The sequence below is a fragment of the Adiantum capillus-veneris genome, chromosome 4 (assembly GCF_014529385.1).
Source record: "Adiantum capillus-veneris isolate H3 chromosome 4, ASM1452938v2, whole genome shotgun sequence".
Taxonomy (NCBI): Eukaryota; Viridiplantae; Streptophyta; class Polypodiopsida; order Polypodiales; family Pteridaceae; genus Adiantum; species Adiantum capillus-veneris.
Window position 1 is genome coordinate 39,357,981 of NC_140934.1, and position 22,567 is coordinate 39,380,547.

Sequence of the window (22,567 nt, forward strand, 5' to 3'; positions counted from 1 at the left end):
CACACAATTAGTGAGCTAATCATGGCAACACGAATGGTGACTCTATGAGGTGAGCTTCTTAGCCTATGGATGAGCTAAGCTACAACAATTGGCAATCTCCACATCCACTTCCCTTCACCTCCAAACAACACAATCACACACACTAACGATTGCAAGATGCACACAACATTAATCCTATCATGCAACACACTAATCACAAGCACACACACATAGATCAATCAAGCACCACACTCCAATCAAACCTACATGCACACACAAGCAAAAGAGGACAATCACACAAGATTAGAGAGGGATTAATCACTAATTAGTTACGATCTAGCTAATCAAAGCATCATAGGCAATCACAAGAAGCATCAGAGAGGCATAGCAAAATAGAATTAAGCATTGATTAGTGTTAACCAAGTCCCATGAGCAAGGAGAAGCTCAAGAAATCCATAGCCACACACCTCAAGAGATTAGTGTTAACCAAGTCCCATGAGCAAGGAGAAGCTCAAGAAATCCATAGCCACACACCTCAAGAGCTCTCACCAAAGAGTGCTCTCAACAAATGAGCTTGAGCACCCTTTTTTTTTAACACATTGTCTTATATACCTAGGGTAAAAATATGCAATGTCCCGGGCATCCAAGGCCTTTAGGGCTCCACCACTTACTGAATCTGCAACCTATGCACACCAACTAATGTGTTCTTTACAGCTTGGAACTCCTATTGAGCCCGTAACAGATTAAAATATTACAATGGCTTGAAATAAATCGAGAATTTATGATACATGACCATTTTGGAAAAATGTGAAAAATGTGTAACTCCAAAATTTACTACTTCTTCTTGTTGATCTTTGATGTGCATCCGTAAGGATTGGACCTTTAACAGATTCTGTTAACTAACGTTGACTCAGTTAACAAACAATAACTGACAAAGATGGAGCAATGGTCAAAGTTAGGATAACAGATAAGTTGATCAACCAATCTTTATACATACCAATAGGAAACCATAACTTTCTCCACAAGACCAAGGCCATAGGAAAAACTGTGCATACAAGGATCTCATCTTCACTGAGACAAATCTGCCTTTGAGGCTCATGTCTCCGCACTTGAAGGTTCAAAAACCACTTGGTACACAAGGCCCAACCTACACATAGTAGTAGTGATGGCTATGGGGTTAGCCAAGCAAAGAGTGATTAGGTGTGATCTTGGCAATTACACCTTGGAGAAATTAGTGGAAGCCTCAAGGGCAATAACCACAACAAGACCTATATGAACGCGGATATAGTTTAGACAAGAATTTCCTATCAAGCACTAGGCATGATAGATCATCTACCATCTTCAGAGTCACATCTTGATTTACTACACAAGGTAAAGCCCCTCCATCAAAGCAGTGGGGGAGGGTCTTCTTCTACTCTAACCAAAAGAAAGGGAAGAGGACAGATCTCCAAAGCTAAATCAGTAATATAAAATTAAAAAAACATGATAAAAATCTTAGCAAATAAATGAAGTCAAAGAATAGACTCATACACTCAATCTAGTCAATATTCAAAAAAATGAAAGAAGAGTATGACATTACTATCCCTCTAGTCGGAAACAAGCACAGAACCACCAAATAGATACCAATAATGCAAACTCAAAGATCCATGTAATCCCAACAAACTAAGCATGATATAAAAATACAGTTTTGGCAACATCTAATCATGCAAAGTTGATGCAGCATATCTACACTTCACCTCTCTAGCACATAGAGCCAGTTTTGACCTAAAAAGGTGGAAAGCAATCATACCCATGCACATGAGGCCTCCACATCCATCCATAAGGTTCCATACATCATATGATATCATTCCATCACCATAAACATGATGCAAAACAGCTCCGACCTTTAGTCCAACCATAAACCATAACTTCACACATATGCAAAAAAAAAAAACTTTTTGCCATTTTCGAGAACATGCATAACATGCACATGAAAGTATTTTGCCTCAAGCCAATGTATGAATTTCAGCTCCATAATATAGGCTAGCATTCTATCATAGCACTTTACCCATATGATACTCAGACAACAAACGGTAGCCCAAAAAGAAAGCCACTTTAACCATATCTACCAATGCGGTTCAGATTGACTAGCCATATACACTCACATAAGTTTATGGACATCTAATAAAGGAAATCAAATCATCCAAAAAAACCATAAATCATACATAAATGGCTCAGTTAACTCAGGGCGTTATATGGTACTCTCTCTTGGTAGCACCCCTACATGCGTAGGTAAAACCGGTTATGGAATGATTAATAACTCGCATACCAAGGTGATAACGGAAACCTAAATACATTCATCATCAAGTTTCATCAAAATTTTCAATTGTTATGTGGATTTTCTCATTCGTGAACCTATATAGTGGTTCTCCAAGGAGCCTGGGATCCAAAATTTTGAATGTGCAATGGGTAGCAAGCGAATGTTTGACCATATCTCGTAGCTCGAGCATGATTTTCACATGACACCAAAGAGAGAAACTTTTCTAAATGATGTGATTTATCTTTATTTTTAAGGGTTTGGGCTGATTCATAACGGTTTGTGAGTTATGACAACAAAAAATGAGGCCTTTAGTTTAAAGGAAAGCTCCATAGTAGGAAGAAAAGGAAGCAAGAGACATGGTTTAGAAGATATATATAGAAAAATGTTTTGAGGATCAAATAGGATTAAGCAAGATGAGTTAAAGGAGCTCAATCCGGGAACTAAGAAGGATCCAAAGATGGTCAAGGTAAATTTTCATGTGGATGGACAACTTTTGCATATCTGTTCCAGTTATTGATGAAGTACAAAGATGTTTTTTCATGGAACTCTTTGAGGTAAAAAGGAATTGATCCTGGTCAATATCACCACTATATCAACCTCAAAGAGGATGCAGTTCCAATTGTGCAGTAGAGATATAGGATAAATCCAATTTTTTTACAATAAGTCTAGCAAAAAATTGCTAAGTTATTGGTTGTAGGGTTTATCAAACCAATCCATGAAGTTACATGGTAATCACCTATCATTGTGTGCGCAAGAAGAATGGAAAGATCAATGTATGTGTTCATTACAGGATGTTAAATGTAGCTACCATCATTGATCCCTTTCTAATTCCATTTTGTGATGAAATAGTAGATGCAGTAGCAAGAAAGAGATGTACATCTTTTTGAATTTTTCTGTAGGGTGTAATCAAATCAAGGTGGCTGTAGAGGATCAGCATAAACCCTCTTTCATTACAAAATGGGGAGAATTTTCTTTTGCATTTATAAACTTTGGATTCAAAAATGAAACATCATCATTTAACTTTACATCCTATAAAACATTTGAACCTTACTTAATTAACACTAGTTCTGTAATTGGACACTTAAGTGTCGTGAGACACTAAAGTGTCCTGTTTTTCTACCAAGTTTTGGCAAATTATTTGTCAAGCTAGAAAGATTTTTTTTTACACCTTGCTTCTACCATAGATTGGTTATGAGGGAAATAAAACACTGGATTTTTCTCCATATCAAAATAAAATCTGTATGGAGAGAATTTTGGTAAGTTCTAAGACATAAATTTTAGTAAAATTTCAAGCTGTTTTACCAAAAAAATCATAAAATTATCATATCTTTTTGTAGAGATGGCCTTTTTTATGTCTATAAAAGCCAAGTGTTAGCACTTAGTGTTACAAAACAATGGAATGCACTTCAAAGATAAGTTTTCAAGTCACATGCAAGCTATAGACATAATTTCATACTTGAGCACCTGTTGAATAACAACATAATTTTGGCGTTCCAAAGGTCCCCTCATGATATTGGTACTATTCTAGTGCAATTTGACAACTACAAATGAATTTATATGTTTAAACCAAGAAACTACATATTTTTTGGGCTCCCTAACTCAATTAAATCTCATTGCTTGAACTCTATCTTGAATTTTTTATCGTGCAAAACCTCTTGAAAATCTTGAGTTCTCCATAATAACGTTGAAACCAAGGTTTTAGGCACCCCAATTGTGTATGCACCACGTAATTTGATACATTTAGTTGATTTACATGGAAAGTTTGATATTATTTGAGGTTCTGGATGCTTATGTCTCAAGAATGAAAACATGAAAGTTTTCTCTTATACAGTTTTAAATATTTAAAATGATCCAATAATTGTTGCATACCAAAGCCCTTCTACTTGCCACCTTGAGTGCTCAATGGAAAGGGCAAGCAATGTATCACTTTTAAAAACTCACAAATACATCAAAAACGTATTTTTCTTTGTATACAACGGTATGCTTGAAATGATCATATCAAACACATGGAACTTTCCATTATTTTGAATATTCCAAAGTCAAATTTTTTGCACATAAAACTTTCAATTATCTATAGCAAAATTGTGGAAGAGTCACCTAAAATTTTCTACAAGGTCGCTTCATTTTTTCTTGAGCTTATAAAGGTGATTTCTTCAAAGCGTCAATTGCAGTCTTATGAGGGTCAACTTGATGAGTATAGTTCTTTATCATAATAGATTCTAAAATGCAAGGTTATATTTTTAAAAGACCCTCTAGCTACCATATTTAAGCATATCAAGAGGGTTTTCTTAAATAAACCGTCAAATGCAAGAAGCATTTAATTTAAATTTGTTAAAAAAGGACACTTAAAGTGTCTTGTTTTGGTACCAAACTAGTGTTAAAGGATTTTATGAGGGTCTTTGTCGATGATTTTTTAGTTTTTGGTAAGAAGGATTTGCACTTGCATCATTTGAAGTTGTGTTTTGAGAAATGTAGGATGTTCAGAATGTCACAACCCATACAAAAGTGTGATGGTTGTAAGGACTGGAGTTCTAATGGGAGCTGTAGTGTCCAATGAAGGGATGTCTATTGATTAAGAGAATTTTAAGGTTGTTAAAGTAGCTAAAGTTCAAAGAAGAATGTTTCCTTTGTCTTAGGAGAAGTCATTTTATATGTTAAAAAAGATGTTATCAGTAGCTCCAATATTACAACATCTTGATTGGACATTACCCTTTCATGTCGTTGTTGATGCATCAGATGTGGCTATAGGAGTTGTTCTTATGCAAGAAAGATGAGAGGATATTTTAGGCCTATGTATTATGCCAATAGAGTGCTGACATTGGCTGAAAGGAGCTAAGTTTTAATTGAGAGAGAAGCTCTTGGGATGGTGTATGCTTTGAATAAATTTAGGCATTATTTGTTGAGAAATAGGGTGGGTTTTCATGTAGACCATCATGTTTGTTGTATCTGACAAAATAAACCATTGTTAATAGGAAGGTTATTCAGATAGATGTTGTTGTTGCAAGAGTTTAATTTTTCATTGTTCACACACAAGGTACAAAACACACTAATACTAATTACTTGAGTAGATTAGAGACAAGATAAAATTCAACATGCATTAATGATGATTTGCCAAATGCAATTTTATTTGAGAACACAATGCCATATCTGAGTCCAGCTACTCTTTGGTTTGTTGTAGCTTGGTTTTTAAGGTGGTTTTTCTCCTTCAGCCTTTTTGCTTTGATTTTGTCTCACTTGGCCTTCCATGATTTTCTTTATTTCCTCAATGAGATGCTCTTGATTTTTGTTTGAATGGGTAGTTTGGGTTCCTCCTCTAGGGGTTTATTCTTGATAGCTTCTTGAGCTTGAATTCAAGTCATCACCTTCATAAGAATCATGGGTTCTACCTCATATCCACTTGAAGAAGATAGCACTCCTACAATGTTCCTTTTTTGATTCCCCTTGTTGGATGTTTTGGAAAATTAAGAATGAGGTGTGTAACATCACATTCTAAAAAATATCCAAATATCTTTGCGTTCTTTGTCTGATGAGGAAAATTTCTTGACCAATGGTTGCCTGCACACTCATAGCATGGTTCTATTTTTTGTGTAGTTGGTGGTGCAGCCAATGGTTTTCCTTGCCTGGTAAGAATATTCTTTAAATCATACTCTTGATTGGCTATGAACATGAGGTGTTCTCATCCATGGATTATTGATTTTTTGTTGGTTGTGGCACATATGCTAGTTGAGTGTAGTTGACTACTACTCTACCATAGTTCAAAAGAGGTGGTTGTTTCCCTAGCATACATAAAATCTTGGCTAAGTATTACACCATCGGGTGGGATGATCACCTCCACAAGTATCACATCATCTCATAGGTTGTTGTTGTTGTTCATTTTGGTTTTGTATAAAGCCTTGGTTTATTCTCCTCACAAGTTCTTCAATCACTAGATCAATGCTTGGCACCATAGGAGTTTGAACATCTTGCTTTGTTGTGGATTCGCTCATCGTAGAGAGCCACTACTAGCCACGTTATTTTCATCATCCGCCATCACCTCTCCATAGGCCTTACCATTCAACTAGATATAGAGCTTCTCTAGTGACTTGCTCAAACATCGTGCATCCTTTTAAATGCAGGTCCTTTTTTTATTTTCATTCCTCAAGCCCTCTATAAAGATAATTGATAATGTCTCATCTTGTGGTGGTAACTCTGTCTCACAGGACACCTCCTCTATGTATTGTTTGAAGCAAAGCAAAGCGTCCTTCACCTTCTTGTTCTCATTATATTTGAAAGTGTATATTTGTGACACAGTATTGTCCTTGATCCCACTTTATAAAACTCCCATGCAATTACTTGCAAGAGTTGTTCTATGTATGGAAATTCATCTTTGTTTAGTGATTGGAACCACCTCAAGGCTATTGCACCCAGTGTCAACCCAAATCCTTCATATTGAGTGTGGAGATCCACAATCTATTTAGGTCTTAAAACTTGTTTGAAGAGTGAGATATGAGCATATGGATCCCCTAACCCATTGCATTATGCTTTAACACATTGGGCCACTTAGAATGGTCTCATTTATTTTGGTTCAATCACCCCTCTAACCAATTTGTGGTCTCTTTCAAAGACGTCTCTCGCTCTCGCTCTCGTTTCTTGTCTAAGAGAAAATTTTGGTGGAATCCTCCTCAATATGTGCTCTTGCATTGGTTTTGGCTAAAAGTAAGTAGATATTAGACTTCCTCTATCTGTATATTGTTTTAAATTGATCAGATCAACAAGTTTTTACTCTCGTCCATACTTATCTACCATCAAATCTTGAACTCCTTGGGCATCTGTATACGTAAATGCATAGAGGTTCTTATGGTCATTCAAATCTCTCTTATTGGGTTCTACACACTTGTATAAAATATGTTTATCCCCGTTTGTGAAATTATACATAATCCATTGGAACTCTCATGGATTTGTTGATTTATGAATCTCAAATTCACTTTGTTGATTAGAGGACACCTCTCTTCTATTTATTCTCCTAATCCCAATGTGGAAAATATTGCAGTGTTTCTTGCGGTTTCCAAATCTCTGAGTTGAGTAGAAAATCCTGGTGCTAGGTTGTGACACCATTTTGGCACTAGGATGACTCGAAATGCAATGGAACTTTACGAGGAGGTCTAAGAGGCATAGGACATTTTCCTACCAAGTCTAGTTGCAATCTGACAAGGTACCAAAATCAAGATCCATCATGATCAACGTCTTTAAGGCTTCTCTATGGTCTAGAAACACTCTCCTATGGTCAAAAAGTCAAAAAATATTGATTTAAGCACTCAAATATGAAGACTGAGCTCACTAATGCATAGTCGTGGGTCACAATAGAATTGACAATGCTTACACTTAATTGGTGCAAGAGCATGAGAATAGGAACACAATGCAATTTTTTGAAATGAAATTGGGTTACCCAATCATTAGTTATTATGATGATTACAAGTTGGAGCAGCTTGGTCACTCGAGTGTACATACAACACAGCTCTTTTACACATATTATGATAGAATTACAACTCACAGAGTCAATCCACTACTCCAGAATGAAGAGTTACACACAATGTAGCTACACTTGCTCAAAAAAAATAATGGAGTACAAATTCTTAAAAAATATGGTATCTAGCTAGGTGTTCGTCCATGTGCGTGCGCGTCTACTATATCCGCTAGTAGTGTTGATGACGAGTCAAGAGATGTGGACTCAGGATTGCAAGCATCAAAGGTTGTAGATAGTAGAGGTCTGGAGTGGACAATTAAAGCTACCTATAATCTCGGTGTTGATCTGAGTCTGCCGCATGGACCACCCCTTTGCTAGTAATAAACGCTCAAAGAGTTGAAGTAGGTCAAGAGCAATGTGATGATGTGCAGCAGCGGGCTCTAGATAGCCGCAGTGTAGGAGTGGCAAGCCTTGAAATATGATGATGACAAGGATGTTGAGTCAACAAGCATTGGACTATAGTATCAATAATAAAAGGCTTTGTAGGGCTTAGTAATAATGGAAGGCTTTGTAGGGCCTAGCTATAGATGGAAATGACTATTGTAGCTTCTGGGTAGCATATTAGTAAGGTTGGTAGATGATGCAAGAGTCTCAATGGTGCTTACCAATCACGTCAAAAAAATTAAGCTTCCAAAAAAAAGGGTTGTGAGAGCTAATGGTTTAGGTGAGCATTAAAGAACTCAAAACCACACACACACACACACACACACACACACACTTACATGTAGATCACTATATGCTATAATTAGGTTCTTTAAAAAAAGCATAACCCCATACCCTTACACTCACTCTCACCTAAGAAACTCTATCTCTAGACTGTTGTTTTCCACTACCCTCATTATCATCTACCTACCTAGGTCCTTCATAACAACCTTAGCTCTTTGCCCTACACCTGTATACACCCATGGCCCTACATAGCACACGTCCCATCTATGACCAACTTTGTTTGCACCATCATTTCCCAACCCCCTTGTCGAACATTTATGTTCAACCACAAAACTGCTTTTTGACCAAAAAAAATTCACCACATAAGAAGCACAGTGTACACAAACCGAGACATGCTACCATATGCACAAACCTTGTCTCTTGTTGCTTGTCGTTTTTGCTCAAGCGGGTTGCCCCCTGCTTCATAGCATGGCTTCCACCTGGGTCAAACACTTTACTCTAGTTTTGTCCACCCATCATCTGAAACATCTTTCCATAGTGTTGCACTAAGGCATACAACCAACCACACACATAAATTGCCAACATCATACCTCCACCACTCCAAGCATCCATTGGTAAGCTGCCCTCTTCCAAAAAAACCTTACCAAGCACATCAGCAATTTCATTAGACATACCTAAACCTCCATTCCAACCATATGAAGTACAATTCTCCTCACTCAAAATTTGTACGTGCTTGATAGCCTACTGCACAAATGTATATACTAGAATACCTTAACCATTCTTCACATACGTCTTTTGAAAGCTTGGTCCCAACCTAGTATTTCACTTCATCACCCATAGAGTATTTGTGTTGCATTGGACACTCTTCCATCTTTGTATCCATGCTCTCTTTTGCACCGACATTGCACTCAATCCCAACATCATCAAGCTCCTCTTTGTCAACCGGCCCTTCAAGGTCTACCAACACCTCCTGCTTGTCATGTTCAACTGCCTGCTTCTCAAGCACCTCTTCCTTCTACTGTTGCATCATGCTCTGCAAAGAAAGATAAAAACTCATTTTGTACAGCATCATCTTGGTATTCTTCCATGGGCACGGCCACCTTGTCCCTTTTGGCATAACTCTGCACTTGTTGCACCATCATAGCACACTCCACTACAACATTCATAAGCATGGTCACTAACATGGCATTGCACATCATTTTTACATGCATGTCATTGCTTGTAGGCTTATGTTCCTCTACTTGGTCTCTATCAAGCACCTTTGCTTGCATTTCACCCTACTCCTTGCACACATTCACTGCACCTTTTCTCACATGAAAGAGATCAAACTCTTCATAGCTTGACTGAGACGACTCGATCTCCCAACTCGTATCAACATCCATGGAACTGCTCTCACTTGGCTCAATATCCTCTTCTGTCTCAAGCTCTGCAATCTCCTCAAGATTTACCGCTTCAACCTCATTTGCAAACCATACCCTCTGATTTCTACACACTTCAAAGGAGCCCGGCCAATTGTACCTTGATCTGGCGACACATCTGTTGCCCGTTCTGGCATCACATTCACTTCCTCCACAATTAGAGCCTCTCTAGCAGGCATTCTCGACATAGAAATCATCCTATCTTTTTGCAACCATAAAACCTTAGGTTATTCCTACACCAACACATCCCTTTGCACGGTTTTGAGCTTTAGTTCCACCGCTTCACACCACTTTGGAATCATTGCATTTGGAAAACCCTGCCTTGCTTGCTGCTTCTTCAATATTTTCTTGGTCCAACCTTTTTTTAGAGCCATTGCTTCCTCATATGACACCATGCCATCTGTCTCCACCTTATCTAGCACTTCCTCTTGGAGTCATTCCATAAACTTGGTCAATTTAAGAAAACCAATGTTTTTAGTAGCAATTACCTACATCAACTTCCCCCAAAAGGATTCAAATTTCCACTCAAATGCTTTAAAGTTTCCTTTCAAGCTTTACTTCACCTCATTGAGCTGTGTACTTGGCACAAACCTGGATTGAAAGTCCATTTCCAAAGCTTCCCAACTCATCTTTTATTCATCTCATAGGACATTGTACCAAAGCTTTAGTCTTCCACGAACGAGGAATAGGAAAGCTTGGGCCACTCCTTATTCTCTTGACAAGCCCCTTTCAAGCAGGAACATATTGTAATCCTGTAACCATACTTCCGCGTCCTTCAGCCCCTCTGAAAACCAGCAATTATGACCATGCCATCCTCAACAGCGTGTACATCTTAAAACTCACATTTCCACCATTGCCAAAACACTATCTTCACCTTTAAATAGGAGCATGAGTGTGTTGCTCCATGGGGGCACGATAAGATGGAGATGAGGAACAAGGAACACACCTAACACACAAAAAAAAACCTCTCTATAGCCTACGGTATTCAAAATTCCCTTATCCTCTCAAAAAACACCTTCAAAAGACACAATACATGCTAACATACCATCACTTGCACACCTATCAACACACACACACATGCTTGGCAGGACTTCTGTTTGACACAAACACACTGTCAATTCTTGTTTCAATCCACCTGATGCACACCACAACTCAATTTTCACTCCTATTGCACCACAAAGGGATCCGTGGGCACACACCTTTGCCAACACCAACACACATGCAAAGAGAAAGAGAAAAAAAAAGGGGAGGAAAAACGATGCCAGAAACGGGGGAATGAGCTTGATCTTGCTTAGTAAATTACCCTTACATACATCACCAAACCAAACAGTCATAGCATTCACAAAAAACAACCCAAGGACTCACTCTTGGCTTTTTGTGACCTCGGACAATTCAAAAACTAGAAAAAAGCCCCTCAAAATGAGTTAAAATTGGGTTTATAGAGACCCTTGGCCATTTTCAAAAAGTCATGGAGCTCCCAACACTTGTCCACCCAATTTGGCATGTTTGCATGTGAAACTTCCCTTAACCCTAATTTCCATCTCTTTGACCATTAACATAACACCATGGCCGAGCTAAGGCTTCACCCTCCATAGCCTAATGCATTGCCATTGGTGATTAGGGATACATGCTTTCGCATCTAACCCAACAAACGATATCTGAGCCAAAGATTTTGTACCTAGGCTTATCACTCTTCTAATGCATTGGTGGCCTCAATAATTCAACTCCCTAATCACCACTTGGGAACGAGCATTCTCCACTACCCTTTGATGATGAAAGGAGAGGAAATTCATACTCTTAGTTTCTCTCTAATTTCTTGATTATTTTTTACTACACTTTACATCTTAATTGGATTAAGTGGTATCAATGTACAATTTTTCTCCCTCAATCATTTACTACTCAAAGTTCAACTCATTGCATTCAAGGTGTGTGTGCAAAGCTATTGGCAAGGTCTCTCTAACGAATGTCCATTTGCTCTAATTGGGTTTCAATAATGTGATTAATTGCTCAATCAATTTTTGCAATTAGTGCTCTTCACCCTCTTTTTTTTTTGCAAATCCAAAGTCCAACAGTTGTGTGTCTATGCGTGTGCATTTTGATGATTTAAATTAATACATATACACAAAAGAACATAATACTTCAAAAGCCAGTTTTCTTTAGACAAGGGACAAGGAGTAGCACAAAAAAAACTCAGTCTTTGAATCATTTTTGTACATAGATATGAGAATGAGGTCTCATTCTAGTGTTTTTTTACATGGGGTAATCTGCAATGATTGTTCTATAATGTGATGAGAGTTAGATACATTAGTGATAGACAACAACTAAGCCAAGAAAGGATAGAGTCCTACCTACATCCATGCAAACAAGACAGAAGATACGTTAGCCTTGAATACGTATTACAGGTGTTGATGGATCCTACCGGTTGTTATCCATGTCCATCTTACAACATTTTTTAACTTAAACCAACTATCAAAAATATATGTGAATTACTGGAATGGTTTTGTTTGTTTTCTTTGTGACTGCAAATCCAATGCTTTGTTTTAAGGTGTTTTTTTTCTTTTTATTCATTGTTCAATTTTGACTTGCAATAAAAAAGGTCCACTCCTTCAAGATTCAAGAGAGTATATAGGTTATAAATAAGGTTACTGGAAACCCCGAATAAGAAAAAACTTTAATATCTATTTACTTAGACTAAGTTCCGATCAAAAGGACACTATACCCCTTTCGATCCAGTTGTTTGATCCCATAAGTTTATTCTATGTAGCCTTTGTTTAAAGGTATTTTCCAAGATTTGCATGTTAGGCAGTCACATCAAGATCGTGAATGCCATAGTGTTTTTTCTAGAAAAGGTACCAATGATGGGTGCCAAACAATGGCACAATTTATAACATTTTTATAGACTCTTCCTTTGGAATCCTGCCAAAAAGTGTATGCGACTCAGGCTACTTAATTCATAACAAATCACATGAATATTTTTAAGATGAAAGAACGGGTTAGTATAATTGTTCTTAGATAACCAAAAATTAAGAAAACATTTTTACGCTTTTGACAATCTTATGCCAAAGCCATAGCATTATTATCCAAAAACAAAACAGTTGTTCCAACCAGAGACACTAGTCGACCCGTCATTTTTCTTAAACATTCCTAAGTAATAAAATAACACAGTACAACCATGCCCATAAGGAGCCTTATTTTCTTAATCAATTTCCAAAAAAAACCAAATACAACATCTTTGAAAAAAGATATATACATGCACATTGTATGCCTTAACATTTCCAAAAAAAATCCACATAGCAGACCAACCTACAACGGCAGGATCCTCCACAACAGAAAATAAATCATAAAAGGATGTATCTACAATTTTAGCCAGTAGGATACCTCACCTTTTCTGAGATTGAGAAAAAACTCATCAAAAAATACATGCACGTTGTCGTGCTGTGACACATACATAGTGGGAACGAGTGCTACAAGATCTATCTTGTAATTTTTTAGATACATAAGTATATTTTCTATAATGTACATATGCATATCTAAGTATAATGTAAGCTTTATATATCATACTATTATTTATTCCAAGGGCAACATATTTTTACTTTACCGTCAAAAAATACTATCGGAAAAGTGTCAATAGCTCCGCCTCTTTAACTTGGGGCAAAAAGCATTGATTCTTTATTTCTACTATCTCATTATCATTTCACACCCTAGCTAGATCCTATATCTAGGGTAACTTCCAATATATATATATATATATATATTCTATCTATTTTTCATATTTTTCTTATATTTCTTTTTAAAAACTACTAGGAAGGAATCAAATCCTAGTGGGACACTAGGTGGCATGATTTTTGAAGATACAGCTATTTTAATGCATTATTGCAAACATGATTATAAAACTTTGTCAAGGAGCAATGTCATGATTTCATATTGCATGAGGTGTCCATTGGAATAAAATGAAAGTCTAGGCTAAGGGGACCACAAGAAGACTTTTGCTACCAAAACGGTACCTTATTTTGGTGATCTTTGAACACGAGGTTCCAATTCGAATTGGAAAAAGTATATAAAATGGGAGTCGTAGCTTATGAGCTTGATTTTTTTGTCCATATTTTTATTTTTTTATTTGGAGCCACGGTTAAGGAGATATGATCAAAATACTAGACCCCAGTCTGCCCACATCATGCAAGGATAGCTCATTTAAAATTTTACCGGTTTCTGTTCACACTGGCTCTTCTCTTCTTGTGTAAACCCTTGGGGGTTCCCTCCACATATAAAAGGGGACCTCTTCTTCCTTGAAAACCATTCAAGCCATTGATGAGAGTAACTCATGAGGGAGTGAGAGTAGTAATGCTTAATTGTACTTAGCCATAAACAAACCTAAACCTACACTTACTCCTAGAGGAAGACTAGCCATTCTTGTAATCTATCCTTGGAAGATAAGCTCTAATCAAAGAAGGATTTGAACTTGGTGCATCAATCAAGGCTTGAAGTCTTCCCTCTTCTTCTCTCTCCATATAAAATGGTGAATAACTCCCAAAGGGCTTGTCAAGTAAGATGTGTTCTACTTTGATATTTTGTTGATTTCTTGTTGTTTTCTTTTTCACCTCTAATCCAACATATATCTCTAATCTCATCTCCCTCTCTAACCAAACCTATCTCTCTCACTCCTAGAAATTCATTCTCTCTACAAATTCTAGGTTCTCCTTGCTACATGTACATCTCGCCTCGCAGTATCCTTATTGCCTAGCGGGCAAGAATAGGGCTTGGGAGGGAAACTTCTCATCTCTTCACTTCTCTCATATTTACATTTCTCACATACTATCCTAGATGAATAATTCAAATGATGTGAATTTCTATCGCTTCCACTCTATGCGATCTATTAGAACTAACATATGGATTAGCCGTAAAATACAATTTCAACAACGTATAGTGTTTCTCTTTGGCCCAGAAAGGCTCAATGAAATACTTCTTTCACCGGATCCCATCATACTACCCCTTAAAGACTATAACCTTTTTTTTGATATAAGTGTAGTTATCTTGCTATGAACCAAGAGGATTTGTGCACACAATTAATCCCAATCATTAAACAAAACATATATATTATGGTAAGCACAAAACTACGATTCCAAAGAACAATTCATAGCCTATTTGGTCAGTAAAGATTGAACTCCATTAACTCATCTATTAACCCTTTCATATTACCCATGATACGATATGACCATAGCCTTGACGTTTTCATCTTTGTGTTGTTTTGATATTCTCTTTTGTGTTCTTTCTTTGTGTGTGTGAGTGCAAAAGAGAAAGAGTATGGCTTCTTTGATTGTATTTCCTTCCAAACCCTAGACTTCATGGCATCTATGGTTTAACTCCTTCATATAGTTTTTGTAGTTCTCTTACAAACTCTCACAGCCAAATGTCCGGTGCTTTCTTGGCAAGACCACAAATATATGGACAACGTGCTCAACAGTTTAGATTAGTGAGCCGAAACCAATTCAAAGTGTATGATGAGTGTGGTAGAAAAAACCATTAGGCTAAGTGTAGTATGTGATAAACATAATCAAAGACAATCACCACCACATTAATGTAGAAAGTAGGATACATCAATTGTCTCCCCAAAAAAATCCTTTTCAAGTATATGTGCATGCTCAATAGACTAGATTAGTAAGCTGCAATTTTAACAAGTTCAAAGTGTATGCCGAGTGTTGCAGAAAAAACCATTAGGACAAGTTTAAGACACAATAATCCTAAAGCCAGGAAAAGAGCTCTTATAATACTTTAGTAAGTAGGATGCATCAACTGTCTACCAATCTTTTTAAAAAACCCTTCAGAGTGAATGCAAAGTGTAGTGGATCAGAACAGAAAGCCCAAAATAAAACACACGTGTAAGTTGCAACATAACCCAAGCCAGGTAGAGCACCAACCTGAGATGCATTATCATGCTCGACAACTCCATTACTTCCATAGTCAATGACAAAGCCCTCACTCATCTCTTTCACATACACACACCACACAATTGAGTCTAAGTAAGGGGCCAAATCAACCTTCACCTCAATATATAGTAGTATCCCAGAGGTTGATCCATTTCTTCACAGCAAGGCAAATCCCACCGAATCTATATACACGTTCCAAGGTAGGTAATTACACGATCACACCACCAAGGTAAAATAATAGGATCATAGGTATGTAAGAGAGAAGGGAAGGGTAATGTTTCATGGAGTGGCACAACAGGAGCATGTGCATGTGACCACAGTGGGTAGTAGGGGGGGAGAGATGGAGCACAGGAGGAGCATGAAGGGAGCCTAGTAAGAATGCTATAATTACCCCATCCCTCTAGAAGCAATAAATGTTTAGCTACAATGTACCAAGATCAAGCCATAGAGAATCCAATATCATGCTCCCAATAGGGGACCCCATCCCACAATGGGAATAGCGAATGCATACACAAAAGGCACCCAATGGGTAGAGGTTCCCACGCAGGTTGCTCACACCCAAAAACTGGGAGAGAACCATAGAAAAAAAGTGTATGCTTGAAGGAAAGATACCGATTTAAGTATCAATAGATTTTCCACAAAATGCTCGGGGTTTGAAGCAAAGTAGATGTTTGTGTGAGTGTGTTTATACTAAAGGTATGAATAAATAAAGGTATGCCTTAGCCAAGGCATAGATTAGGTGTATATGTTACATGATATAGTTTTGAGGTACATAGAAATGGGCTATCCATGCCCCCCTTTTATGTCCTATTATTGACTAAAATTTGATTGGCTTCTCTCACAAGGCCTATTATTGACTAATTTGGATGCTGAAAAATTTGTTCCTCTATCCCAATGAACCCCGTATTAATGATGGATTCTCTCACTATCCAATCTTGGAACGTAAAGGGGTTGAAAATCCGGAAGAACAGTACCCTTTTCTGGGAGGAAATAAAAAAAAGACCATATTAGGTATTTTGGTAAAAATCTCACATTATGGGAATCTCCAAATCGACTAAATTCATGTAATTTGGGAATTTTCCACTTAAAGTGGAAAAAATTGAGGTGTGTGGTTAGTAAATAAAGTGAAAATCTCATAGGATTGTGGTGTTGATAAACACCAAAAGTCAAGAGGATGTACAACACATGGATTTGAATAATAACTATAAATTACATAAAACAAAGGAAGATACAAAAAAGATTTTGTTTACAAACTGACTAGTATAGTCACAATAGAAGCTCCACATAATTCTACTCCACATTTGATACCATATCTGAACTTTGATCCAAGTGTGGTTGATGTGCACGAGTGAGGCCTTCTTTGGCTTTTAGAGCATGCCTTTCTGGAATCTTTATTCTAGAAAATGGTCCTTCTTTGTTGGGTCTCCAGGACCAAAAAATTGCATCTATAGTTTCCCACACTTGTGGATCCTTATAGTTGACAGCCCAATAACCCTTCCAACAATTGCTGTAAGCTTGAGTATCTATCATCCCACTTTTTCTCGCGCAAGGTGCCCAATATTGAATCAAGAGTTTTCTGTAGTTTGGTGATGTAGGCTCATTATCAATGTCAGATAAAGCCATTGCAAGCCACACTGGATAGATTTCTGTGTCACTCGGAACAAGCATAAGAAAGTCACCTTGGTGCACATCAGACATAGGGTCAAACTCTTCCCTTGGCCTATCTCGTTGAGGCCCACAAAAATGATCGTTCAACTCTTCAAGGCCTAGGAATCTTTCTGCTCCTTGTTGCAAATTCATTGTAGTGCTTTGTAGGTGAGAATATTCTTGAGTTTTTGGCCAAAACATTTCATACAAGACTCCCTCTGATATGATTGCTTTTCCAATCTCTTCAATTACCTTACTCCAATAATCTATCACGGGTCTATAATATCGCGGAATACTTGAACCATTCCCTAAATTTTTCCAAAATTTTATATAGTTCTTTAGTCCCAAAATGACTTCTTCGTGGGCCTTGACATACTCCGCCATTTGTACTAGAGGTGGATCTCCATGTGGTAACATTGGCTTGCCTTCTGTGTCTGTTTTCCAAAGGCGAATACTTCCACTCCAACTTGATACACCTACATGTGCCTTATATTGCATCATTGGTGTCTCATCGTGCATAAAGAACCTGAACTGAAGCGGTTTGGAATGTCCAACAAGTATGTCTTGTCCATCACAAAGATAGCCATCACAATATTGCTTGAAATCGGGGATCTTTGTGAGAAAAAATGGAGCTGGAGATGAAGATGAGTTGTTTCGTAATGTATCCATCAAATGTGGCAAAGTATAGGTTTGTGTAACTCTCAGCTTCTCTGAAAACCTACTAAACATGGCGTCTATGTCCTCATGTGTATGCCCAACCATTAAAAATCCCAGCTGGATGGTTTTGAAAACACCCCTTGCAACAAGCATTGACAAATAGGCAAATAAGTATCGATTTTTGTTTTCCCCTGCACAATTATCCAATTGTAGCAACAAGTTCTCTGGCAATCTGCGAAATGTTGACCCCAATTCCTCTTCTGCAATTTCTGACGACTGCACAATGGGCTCTTTTCCATCACTCAAGTTATGGTAGTCCAAAGCATCCCTTGAGTTCAAAGCATGTAGTAGTGAAATATTGCTCCTTGGAAGTCCATTTGTTACTAGATCACCAAGAGGATGCTTATCTATCCTCTCTAGGTTATGTAAACAATTAGCAATTGAGCCAATTGTAAGATTTGGATCAACTGGCCACAAACCATTCAAGACAAAGTGTCCGTAATGACTTTCTCCATGTCCATGAGTGATCATGCCAATCAATGCCACCTGCAGATTATATCCTGAATCCACACCCTTGGGAACAATGCGTAATCTAGGAATGGCAGTCTTCTTTTGATCCATCTTATCATGGATTATGCATACATATTTTTGTGGTTGAGTTTCTGAATACGTGCGCCATGCATAATATAGGCTTCTGCAACTCTTTTGTTGTGCCATGTGAACTTCTCTCTCCCTCAAGAGAAGAGCTCTCTCTTCAAGAGAAGGTTTAGCTTCTAACCTTGCCTTGATTGAGCTACAAATATTGCACTTAGAGAACTCACTCGTCTTTGTTAAAGTGACATGTGGGTACTCTTTGTTCCAAATTCTACCAAAAGAAGATTGGGATAGCTTCTTCTCATAGCCCATTTGGTCAAGTGTCGTGTTGATTTCACATAAAATATCCACTTGTTTGTATGTTGATGGAATCACCAATTGAGTCTCTCTTGAGCCATCTAGCAGTGTTCTACTTCTATGTGGCATCTTCTCAGAGTTGTTTTCCACAAACTCATTTAGTAGTGCTCTTGCTAAACTAGTATGTTGAAGTCCCCTTCTCAATGTACATGTGTTCCCATGTACATATTGGCGCACACCATTTTCAAAGTTCTCCTTGTATCGATAAAATGATGTCTTTGGTATTCCATGTAGCTCATACCATGATCTACAACAAACAATAGAGCCATTTAGCCTGAATTGGTATCGTGACTTCTCATCTTTCTGATAACATATAGAAAGAACATCATAAACATAATTAGCGCGTGATTTTTGAGACTCTCCCCAAAACTGTTGTCGTAACCTTGTCACCATATCACGATTTGCAAACTGGCAACATTTTTGTGCACAACAATCAATGCATGATACCCTTTGAATTGATTTGTTTGAAAGGTAAAAAGTCGAAGCTGGTGCTGCTTTTGATTTTTGAGTCTTGTTCATGAAAGTGTATCGTCTCTTCCTTGACAACTGGACAACATTACTCCCATCAAGTTTTTTTCCAACATTGTCATCGTTGGATACATCCTCATATGTAGCATGCATGCCATCAACAGGAACAAATCGTTGTAATGGGCTCCCATTCAACATTGTTGTCTGCTTGATGGGCCACTTTAGCAAAGTGATGCTACCCACTTCAACCACATCATCAATGCTTGCATTTTCTCTTTCAATACCCACACCCACACAATCAGGACCAAGTTCCTGAAAGTTGACATAATCATGTGGAAATACATATAAGATGGTCCCTTCATTCATGGTTTGCATCATTGTGTCATCTTTTAAAAGGACCCTCTGATTTCTCCAAGACTCTCGAATCATTGCTTCAAATTCTGGGCTTGTCATAGGTATTGCATCTGTAACTAGAGGATCAGAATGATCATGTTCTTCATCACCATTGTAGCTTTCCTGTGGATCAATTAAGTTCCCATTTAATACAAAAGATTGCAAAAGAAGCTTTGACCATCGAACAACACTCCATAATGAGCCTTGGAGAGATGAAGTATCCATTGTAGGAAAAGGTAGGACCACATCCTTCAAGCATTCCTCCACTAGTATGGAGACATTTCCTTGCCCTATCTTTGTACCACCACAAGTGGAATCTGGATCTATTCTACACACACAGCCAATACCAACAATTTCATTGTCAAGTATCATATGTACTTTCTCCCCAGATTCAAAGTCCATCCTGTAAGTGAAAAAGATTACATTGTTAAATCCATAGTTATAGAAAAATACTCTTCAAACAAAAAATCATGCTACAACATGGAAAAGGTTTGCATAGGTTGGACAAGTGGTGAACCTTGAGACCAAATCCTCCTTGCTATATTAATGGAAGCAAGGTTGGAAATTATGGTGGATCTTGAAACCAAAGCATCCTTGCTATATTAGAGCATAGGTTGGACAAGTGGTGGACCTAGTTGTAATACCCACTGCCACCTATCAACTACTATAGGACTATGCTTTCCAATGTCCAAGTATCCCTTGAGGCTTTCAAGGTTGAACACGTGGTGGACCTTGAAACAAAAATCCCCTTTCTATATCAGAGCATAGCTTGGACAAGTGGTGGACCTAGTTATAATGCCCAATATCCAAGGTGAAATACCTTAGGACCTTGCTACCTTGCTTGCCAATGTTTACGTAGCCCTTCATTTATTTAATGGAAGTAAGGTTGGACAAGTGGTGGACCTTGAAACCAAAGCCTCTTTGCTATATGAGAGCATAGGTTGGACCTAGTTGTAATACCCACTGGCACCTATCAACTACTATAGGACTATGCTTTCCAATGTCCAAGTATCCCTTGAGTCTTTCAAGGTTGAACATGTGGTGGACCTTGAAACGAAAATCCCCTTTCTATATCAGACCATAGCTTGGACAAGTGGTGGACCTAGTTATAATGCCCAATATCCAAGGTGAAACACCTTAGGACCTTGCTACCTTGCTTGCCAATGTTTACGTAGCCCCTCATTTCTTTAATGGAAGCAAGGTTGGACAAGTGGTGGACCTTGAAAATAAAGCCGCTTTGCTATATGAGAGCATAGGTTGGACCTAGTTGTAATACCCACTGCCACCTATCAACTACTATAGGACTATGCTTTCCAATGTCCAAGTATCCCTTGAGTCTTGCAAGGTTGAACACGTGGTGGACCTTGAAACGAAAATCCCCTTTCTATATCAGAGCATAGCTTGGACAAGTGGTGGGCCTAGTTATAATGCCCAATATCCAAGGTGAAATACCTTAGGACCTTTCTACCTTGCTTGCCAATGTTTACGTAGCCCCTCATTTCTTAAATGGAAGCAAGGTTGGACAAGTGGTGGACCTTGAAACCAAAGCCTCTTTGCTATATCAGAGCATAGGTTGGACCTAGTTGTTATACCCACTGCCACCTATCAACTACTATAGGACTATGCTTTCCAATGTCCAAGTATCCCTTGAGTCTTGCAAGGTTGAACATGTGGTGGATTATTGAAACCAAAATCCCCTTTCTATATCAGAGCATATCTTGGACAATTGGTGGACCTAGTTATAATGCCCCTCCTTTCTTTAATGGAAGAAAGGTTGGAAAAGTGGTGAATCTTGAAACCCAAACCCTTTTGCTATATATAGAGGATAGCTTGGACAAGTGGTGGGCTTAGTTGTAGTATCCAATGTCCAAGGTCCAAGGTGAACTATGTAAAGACCTTACTTCCAAAAACAAAGTCGTACAAGTGGTTCTCCTTCAAACCAAAACGTCCTTAGTGTATTAGAACATAGCTTGGAGAAGTCGTGGACTTAGTTGTAATGGTGAATGTCCAAAGCAAACTATTATAGGACCTTGCTTCCCAAATCAAGTTTGGACAAGTGGTGGATCTTGAAACCAAAACCCCCTTACTGTATTAGAGCATAGCTTAGATAAGTGGTGGACCTAGCTGCCATGGAAAATGTTCAATGTGAATTGCTACAGGACCTTGCTATTAAATGTCTAAGTAGAGCTAGCTTCTTTAATGGAATCAAGGTTGGGAAAGTGGTGCATCTTGAAACCAAAAGCCCTTTATTGTATTAGAGCATATCTTGGACAAGTGAGGGACCTAGTTTTAATGTGTGATGTCCAAAGAAAAGTATTACAAGACCTTGCTTTCCAATATTTGAATTGATCAAGTGGTGAAAACTAAGTATAAAACTTTGACCATTTTCTTCTCGAATTGCCAAAAAGCTAGTTTTAGACACCCCTAAATGAAAATGGTTTAGGGTGGCCTTAAGCAACGTTTTTTCAAAGACTTGAACAAAAGGGTTGCCGAAGAGTAATGAAAATTTATTATGGCTTGAAGTGCCTGAGTATGTGAAAACAAGCCTAGGTTTTCCACGAGGCAAAAGGTGACATAATAAGAACATTGGAAACTTAGGATTGACCATGTGGCCTAAACTTTGGCAAGTGAAGTGGTGGCCAAGTTTTGTGGCACAGTGTGC